Source organism: Alligator sinensis, unplaced genomic scaffold (assembly GCF_000455745.1).
Source record: "Alligator sinensis unplaced genomic scaffold, ASM45574v1 scaffold758_1, whole genome shotgun sequence".
In the NCBI taxonomy this organism is placed as follows: domain Eukaryota; kingdom Metazoa; phylum Chordata; order Crocodylia; family Alligatoridae; genus Alligator; species Alligator sinensis.
In genome coordinates this window covers 1,039,783-1,049,164 of record NW_005842457.1, presented here as the reverse complement: position 1 = coordinate 1,049,164, position 9,382 = coordinate 1,039,783, and the positions used below count along the sequence as shown (strand labels likewise).

General features: G+C 39.7%; 1 protein-coding gene across 6 annotated transcripts in view; it reads left to right on the top strand.

The window, feature by feature from the left end:
- Positions 1-9,382, top strand: part of RBKS (ribokinase) — a 94,342-nt gene that overhangs the window by 7,175 nt on the left and 77,785 nt on the right. The window lies entirely within an intron of this gene.

Sequence of the window (9,382 nt, the reverse complement as noted above, 5' to 3'; positions counted from 1 at the left end):
GGGGGGGGGGGTTATATGATTGTGGGGAGGGGAAGGGCAGTGATATGCCCAAGCCCTGCCTCCCACTCTCCAGCCCTGCTGCTGCCCCTCACTCCTGACCCTCAACCTCCTGCCCCCCTAGTGCCTCATCCTCCCGACCCACAGTCCCCTGCCCCACTGGTGCCTCTCACTCCCAGCCCCCCCAGCCCTGCCAGTGCCCCTCACTCCTGACACAGGCTCCTGCTCCTCCTAACCCTGCTGCCCAAGCAGCTCCTTGCTGCCCCCAAAGAACCCCTCAGCCCCTTCTCCCACTGGATGGGCTGGCATCTCCCCCAGATCCCTGCTCTGCTGTACCCCCAGTGCCAGCAGGCACTCACCCCACTTGCACACCCATCCCTGTGCACACCCCCCCCCCGATAGTACGCAATCCCTGGCCCTCCAACCCCTGACCCCCATAGACTTACCTGCCTGCAGCTGCCAGGGCACATGCACAGATACACATGAAGCCCCTGCCTCTGAATCGCCCTCCCCTGCTCCACCCACCCCAAGCAGCTCTTTGCTGGGGCAAGTCAGAAAGTGCAGAGAAAAACTTCAGTGCTGAGCAGAGGCAGAGCAGAATCCCAGACATTTGTTGATATTTTAAAAAAACTGCCTGGATGGAGATGGGAAGACCCCAAAAAAGGACAGTCTGGGTGTATGGTAACCCTAGATTAGTGGCCTTGCTATGGGAAACGAACAAATGTGAGGCGTTTGTGATTTGTGCTGTCCGACATGGGTGGCCAACCTGCAGCATGGGTGCAACAAGTAGCACAGGCAGCCTCTGTGTACCAGGTAAGGTCAAAGGATTGGAGTGGCACTTGGGGACAGTGTAGTCCATTTTGTGTCATGCTTGCCAAAAAGGTTGTCCCCAATGCTCTAAGAGAAGGTGTTGTCTAATATAAGAGACCTGTTATGGGTCATACCTATTGTGCAGGATGTACCAGCTCAATGCTTTCCTATATTGCTCCTGGCTCTTGCCATAACACTTTTATTTACTAAAATAGGAAATGTAAAAGTGAAGCTGACCATACAGTGTCTTCTAACAACAATGTACAACAGCATACTGCTTAGTAGATTATATTTCACTAAAATCGCCCCTGCCTTTTCTTTTAGTGTGCTTGTTTCTTGCCCTCAGCCGCTGCAGTGTGTGTGTTCCCATGATCAGTGATCTGTATTTATAAAAACATATATACATATTGTGGTTCTTACTCACATACTAGGGTCATAGTGTTGGATCTGTGATGATCCAGAAAATATGTGAGAAGTGAGGTACGCTTGGTAATGTCTTTTATTAGACCAGCCATATAGTTGGGAGAGATATTAGACAAGACTTCAGGCACAAAGTGCCCTTTCTCAGCTCTGAAAAAGAGGTTGATGATGCAGGGTAAAAGGCACTATTAAAGTAAGGTCAATCTCTTTTTCTCTGTTACTCCACTCCCTATGCTGTGTTCAGTCTTCTTTCCTTCATCTCCATGATAAGCCTGCATAGTATTGAGCTCATCAGCCCTCTGAAGCAAACCATCATATTTTAATAGTTAACCCCTGACTTCTCAGGCTCGTTTTGGACTAGTTAATAGCTGGAAGCTAAGCAATGCTCATGTGCTTTGCAGGGTTGGGGCCAGAATGCTCAGCACTATTCAGGATTAAGCTCTTACTTGGAAAGCTGTTCCTTACTTCACATTGTCTTTTGTGCTTGAAGCAGCCCTATCTTCCTGCTTTTCCTACTACTTAAAAACATCTAAAAGCTTGTTTGTTCCATGAAACATCCCAACTCTGGTAGCTGTATTTTGATAATGCTCCTACCCCGTAAGCCCTTCACGGGAAGGACCGCATATCTGATTGGTAAAATGAATTAATTGTAAAGAGCCATGTCCACGCATGAATCTACAGAAGTAACAGTCGTCAATGCTGTTGTACCTTGGAGCTGGCGAACATCTCTCATGGTCAGTTATACCTGTAGCTTTAAGTTTCCAGCTTTTAATTTTTTTTGTCTCACAACATTTTCTCCATATGTTATCTTGATGTGTGAATATGTGTTTATTTCCACTGTTATTGCTGTGCCACCCATTTTCCCTCCTTTTTAATAAGGTGAAGTCACTAGTAACCTGTGTTTGTGATACCACAGTCATTTCCATGGCAATAGACCATGATGTCATCAGTGGAGGATTTTGCCCTTCCTAAGTGTGTTAGCAATTAAAAATTATGGTTTGTGAGATAAAGCTTGTGTTTACCAGGCTTTTAAAGTAAGTCTACATGAGGCAAGGAAACTATTGCTTACGTCTCAAGAGACTTCACCAGAGTAATGGAATAAATGAATTAAGAAACTTTTTGATCCTTGCAGGTAATAAGCTGCATTTTTTTTTTTTAAATAGGAGAACAAAATTAGCCCTTCCAGTGTGCTCCTTACATGATGAGAGAGCATACTTGTTTGACACAGTACAGTACCTCTTATGCTCTGCATTATCCAGAGCCACTTCTCTAATGCCTTGGTTCAAGACATCATGATTTTCCAGTCACACCATGCTGCTTTTTTTTCCCTTTGAAGGAGGCCAGTGCTTAATAAATATATCACAAAATATTGTTTTAGTTGCAAAAAAAACAGTTATAGCATACCGGTCATTCTTTTTGACCCTCTTTAATTGGTGCCATGCTTGCCAATTTTCAATAATGCAGTCTCTTTATGTCTTTAATCTTGTGAGAGGTGTGTGTGTGTGTGTGTGTGTGTGTGTGTTTTCTGCCAGGTTGGTCTCAGCAGAGGCCAGTTGCAACCTTCTAATATTAAAAGAAAATTAGGTAAGTGAAAATCCATGGTTAAATGTCAGAACAACTGCTAACGATATGGATGAAAACCAGACATTTAAAACGGTGAATTTGAAGCATAACATATTTCTTTCCTGAAAAACGGCAAAAGTCTTAAAAAACAAGTAGGTGAAGGAGTAGGTGACGTCACTTTAGTAAAAAGGAGGGGAAAGGGATGGCACAGAAATAACACTGGAAATTAACACATATCTACACATCAAGATGACATGGGGAAAATGTTTTGTGGCAGAAAAGAACAAAAGTTGGGTACGTGGCTTGGGAATTCAGCTAGAGGCTTTATTAAATAAAAAAAGCACAAGGTAGAGCCTAAAATTCGGGCGGGGAGGGGAATTTTAGCTGATTTTAATTTATTTTAAGTAGCATATTAAATTAATCTCTTAGCTTTTAATTTGTCTAAATAACTTGGATCAGTGAATTTGAAAAAAAAACTTCATAATTATGCCGCCTAACTACATATATAAACTTTACATTTGCACTTAAATTGGGATTGTTATGGACATCCCAAAACTGTCATTAAAAAAACTGTTTAAACAAATGGCTTGTCCTCCTGTTAAATAAAGTTCCTGGAGACAGAAATGGGCTTTATTTTTGCAGCACTGGAATGAGACTGTTAAAGAAGAGAATACTGTATGTTCCTGGTGGAGACTGAGTACTTTAATGTTCACAGCAGTATCCCAGGTTGAAGAAAAAAAAAAAAAAGAAAATCATTAAGTAGTGCCAAAATGCAAAATTCTGGTAAATGAGTTTCCATCCAAACAATTCTCATTTTCTTGGCTAACATCACAGGTTAAGATTTTGTGCCAGTTCCCTTTTTGCTGCTGAAGCATGCCATTTTTCCACAATGACCCATACATCACTGTGTGTTAACTGCTTATCTGTATAGCACCATCTTCTACAGAATATTGCTCTCACCTTTCAGTATAGAATTCCTGATTTTCTGTGCAGCAGCTGGCAGCAAGAATCTAGGCAGTCAGCTGACCTGGGCCTTTGGAGCTCAAGAAGTGTGCCCCGGCACCCCCTCAAAAGTATCTGCTTTGTCCCAAATGTCCCAAACCAACACTGTTATCTGCTGGTAATGCATAAAATAGTCAAAACAGAAGCATTTCTGCCATGTGGCACCTACTGTTTTTGTCTGGTAGTGGCTTCTTGATTTCCTAAAATATTTTTGTCTAAATAAATATATTCCTTCATGCTTTCTGTTTAGAAACACACCCCTACCATACTTTGTCTGTCAGTTTAAGGGAGAATTTTTTTTATGGGAACCCCTTGATAAAATATCCACAGCATATCTCTGACAAAATTGTGCTCTTATGTACAAGATAGCTCTGAGCACACTGTATTTTTCCCTTTATGAGATGCAGAACATTATGAATAATAGTTCCTTTCTGTCTTGTTTATAAATTGCTTACAGTATCTACCATTAATGGAAATAGCCCTCTTCCAAGATGCATCTCTGGACATAAATATCTTTACTAGCATTCAGTGGATTTTAGTGCTCATGACAGTAAAGAGCTGCTGGTGCAAATCGAAGACTGTAGTAAAAATCATCTTACAGAGCTGATGGTAACAAATTTGTATAAAGCACTCTAGGCAGGCATATATATGACACTGCCTTTAGAAATTGTTGGCACTTCTTTCCTAGCTTTCCTTGTTTACTAATCAGGGTTTTAAAAAGAAAAAATTGTAATTGTTAGCTCCTATATCAGCAGCATACAGCAAGTTATTTAATACTGACTTCCAGTGTTTCCTTCTTAGCCTACTGTGTAGTGCCTTATTTGCAAAGACAACACTAGAATGCAGTTTTTCACCAATTTGCTGCATAAATGAAGGATTAGGATATTTTGCAGAATTAAGTTTATTTCTGCTGAAGCTTATTTTGGAAGTAGAAGGTGGCACTGTTCCAGGATAGCATGTGCTTTCTGTATCATCATCAGACATGACCTTCCAATTTCAGATTTATTTTTTTTTCATTGTTTCTAAATCTAGATCTGACCCTCAGTGAGTGTAATAATGACATCTGCCACTGATGGCAAGTACTTTGGACTCCAGTGGTCTACTATTTGTTCACAGCAAGGAGAGTTCCTCTTTGGTTTCATTAATATGGGTTACTGCTGATTTTTATGAGGACCATGGTATCTATACAAAGTTTGAAAAATTTTCTGGGAACTTGTCAGATTAAATTATTTGGCTCACTAGTCCAAGGTGAAAAATACCTCTGCTGCCACATCATCAAGCCCATGCCTACACACTCACATCCTTCATAACTTAATGGAACAAAAACCATGGTACCGGTAACTGTAACATACAGTAAAGCAACTTTCTAGTCAACAGTTCAAAGGTAACTTACTACCTCTCTCTTGATTTTATTGTATTGTCAGTCCCTGTTTATCTCACTTTTTTTCTCCTTTGTTTCCTGTAATAGATCATGATGTAGCTTCCTGAATCACCTTCAGTTTCCTCTTTTCTTATTTTCCTCAACACCTTATCTCTCCCTTTCTATATTGTGTTCTCTCCTTCTTCCTACATATTTTCTGTCTCTTTGCTTTTATTCTCACCTCTCACGTTCCCCAAAATAACTCTCCTGCCTTCTCATTACTGTAGTTTCACTTTGCTAATTTAAGCCTTCATCTCTTGTTATCCTAGCCATCCTCTCCCCTGTCCATTCATACACCTATAGCTTTAATAGTTTTAACAGATACCTAGCAGGGAAAGAACTAAACCTGCCTGTCAAAAAGTGGATTGAAAAGGCAAGGAGGGGCAGGGTGTGACTGATTTTGGTTTGATGCTCATGTGAGAAGCCCCACCTAAAGGGACAAGGCTTCCTTCATTGTGGTGAACAGCATTAATATATGCCTGTTATCACTGTTGCTCATGATGTTATCCAGTAGAGCAAGAGAGTGAAACTAGCCTGTTTCTTTTCAGTTTCACTGTTGCCTGTAATGTTCTACATAGAAGCTATGAAAACAATCAAGACCTGGCCAGTTTTTGCTTTACTGGAGTTTGGAAAAATCCTAGTCCTGAACTGAGACCTTCAGACTTCTGTCAGTAGGCCTCACAAGGCACCGTTGCATTGATTTATATGACTTCCAGATTTAAGGGTTATCTTTGGCGTTCTGAGGGCTAAGAATATAATCTTTTACTTTTTTAATTGAAGCTTTGATAGTGAAGAAATTAAAAGGACTCAGCTAGAAAAGCTTCCTGCTTGTCAGAGGCGGGTGATTTTTGTCATGGTATTCCCTTTTTGGTAATGGATACTATCCCATTGCATTTATTCTGGAGTGAAGTAATTCCAGGCCTAGACTTTGAGAGACCACATGCAATAGTATGAAATAATTATCAAAGACAGCTTTCTTCTCACTACTGAGTCAAAGATGGGCTAGTTTCTTTTCTAGTGGAGATGTTAAGAGTTTAGTAGTCTTTACTTAAATAGGTTAATTATCCTTTATTATCCCTTTAATGTGTTGATTGAATATAATCTGAACTAAAAATTGTTCAGTCTAGTAATTTACAATTTAGATGTAGGCCCTTTAAAAGTACTCTTCAGCTGAGCCTAATGAAATATTATATACTCATCAGAATCCTCCTTGTGTTGCGTTGATAATTTCAGAGCAACAAGTCATTGGAGAAAATGATTAATATTTGCAATGAGCCATATTTCCTCCTACTAATCTTAGTTTTTTGAAGTAGATGACTAGGTAGTGACAGCATCTTGGTTTTGTAACTACAGATTGTAACTTTCATAAAACAAAATGTGTTTTTTGTGGAAATTCGAGATATTTAACCATGTATTTAATTTTCAACCTTGATTTTAAAGAGCTGGATAGTGGAAAAAGTGGAAACAAGATTTACATGACAAAATGTTATACTAAATCAGTCGAGTATGTATAAGCCCCCACTCCATATTTAATAATTAAATAGTACCTTTCATCTAAGAATCTCAAAGAACAAATATTGTCAAAATATCCTTGGTATTTGCTGCTGTGTTTTGTAAGTGTTTACTTGTGGTCTGTAACGATTGTTTAATGGTAGTGAAACTGGGCTGTAGAGTGTTTCAAGGAGGTAACCAGATCATAAAACACAGCTAAAATAGAGAAGGGAATACAAAGCAGGAATCCTCATTTGTAGGAATCCTGACAACCACCAAACACATTGTTCCTACTTTCTAACATATTTACCATTAAATCACCTCTTAAATTGTTTTAGAATATGTTCATGCCCAAATATATCTCATTTCCCTTAATTTGTCCTTCAGGGCATAAAGATTAGTGTTTGGGTGTGTTGTCTGGGGCTTTTTCCAGTCTAACCTTAATATTCTATCATAGTATAATATTCTTCACAACATAGAAGCAGGCAGGCAGTCTCCTTCAATGCTGGGCAAACTGAATATATCTAAGAGGTGCTCTGTGCTAAGACTGCAATCAGATCCACTTTAAAAAATAACATAATTGCAGTTCTAAAAATAATGTAATCGCCAGAGACATCATTGAACAACAACATGGGAGGGAAATAGAATGGTAATTTTGAAAATTTCCACAGTTTTTTTTTAAATACAGGATTGATGTTTGGTAAGAGTAATGGAATGTTTGCTGAGTCTTAAACATTTGTACATGGGAAATTTAAAAAAAAAGGACTCCTGTAGCCTTGACTTCAGAACGCTTAGACATTCCACATGTTCTGATAGCATCAATGCTGTGCCTACCCACTTCAGAAATGTTGATTAGTAGTTGTATAAGGCAAAGTACTAGTTTGCTTTTCATAGCAAAGGTTTGTTGGTTTGTTTGGGGGGGTTCTTTTTTGCAGTTAATCAAATAAATAATTATTTTTGTTTTGAATGTTGAGCATTCTTATTATAATCTAGGAATTTTGGCCTCTGGTGGCATCCTCTTTTCACATAAGTACCACCATGGCACACTTCTGAAAATGTCTAAGGGCATTACATTTGTGGAGAAAATGTACTGTGAAGCAAATTACCTTGGGATTTTTTTCCCCTGCAATCTTTCAGATCTTTCTGAGTGATGATCACATCTGCATAGAGGGCTGACAACATCTAAGCTTCATTTAAATTCTACTTGGGCCTAGTTTTAAGAACCAAAAGCAAATTAAAGTTTTGCATAGGCTTGCACCGTCTTGTGCATGTAATGGATTTCACCCTTAATAAATTTAATGTAAGTACAAGATTGTAGCTAATTTGTTTTCCAGTTTGTAGTGGGAGGATCTCCCAAAAAGCCTACCCACAATGAATAATGTCAACCAAGTCTAAGAAAGCCAAATAAACTGGGGTTGCTTACTGGAGACCAAATGAAAGTGCAGGGCTTTAAGGTAGAGTCAAAAGTTTAATGACTGCATCAGGGTACCTGGAGATGCTGAACAGAAATCCCTAATCCCCCCACACCATAGGCATAGGGAAACTCTTAATTGTTCTGTAAAGTGTGGATGGCAGATTATTTAAAGGGATAAGACAAGAATGGATCATAGTAATTGGATTTTGAAAAGAATTGTCATCCCTTTCTCTACACTCTGGCTGATAAATTATTGTTTCCTACAGCACATTCTCATAGGAACATAATGCCTGGCACTGACCTTCCAGGCCATCAAATTTAGTCCCCTGCATTCACAGTTCAAAAGGGTCTACAAGAAGACCTACTCTGACCCCATGCATCACATCCAAAAAACACTCAGTTGAAGAGCAAACCAGTGCCTCGACCACTTTGGCACCAGTGCCTCGACCACTGAAGTCAGGGAACTTAGTAGGTAAAATATGCTCAGACATTCCTAGGAAGTGGAGCATGACTCATACCACAGAAGAAGGCAAAGAAAAAAACCTCCAACCCTCAAAACTCCTCTTCAGGTCTTTTGAAACTGAGGTACTCAAAACACAAGGTGCTGGGTCTTTTGCCATTATTGGGCTACTATTTTTCATTAGGGGACAAGACTGTGTCTTCCTATTTGCTTGTGCAGTGCTTAACCTAGTGGAGCTCTGAACTACCCTGGGAAAAAGCTGCTATGCTGAGTCTAATCTGGTTCACCCCATGATGGGGAATTCCAAGTAGGGAGGATACAGCCCAATTTGTTCCTTTTGCTCCATCAGAGTGCCTTGAAGGAGCAGTTAGGACTAGATTCTAGCTATTGTATTACTGTTAACACCATACTTTTAAATTCTGCCTATCTACTTGTTCTGTTATTTATATTGAAGTGGTTCCTAGAGGCCAATTTCCCATTGTGCTAGGCAGTTTACAAATATACAGCAAAGGCAGTCCCTGCCCCAAAGGTGCTTCCTAGTCTGTGTCTGTAAGCAAATGCAGGAAGAAGGTAATAGCCTAAAAAATAGGAGTCATGGCTTGTCAGTTGACTAACCACTGTTAGTCCCTTTCTCCCTTTCTTACTCAAGGAGAATACCTGAATTTGGGGGGGGTGGGAAGGGTGTGGGACACTGCACAATTGGTGTTTCATTTAAATAATGGAAGATCTAATTGGTCATGCAAATTCTATTTTCCTCTGTGAGATGCTGGTGATCATTTTTTGTTTTTTAGAAAAAAAAAGCTTG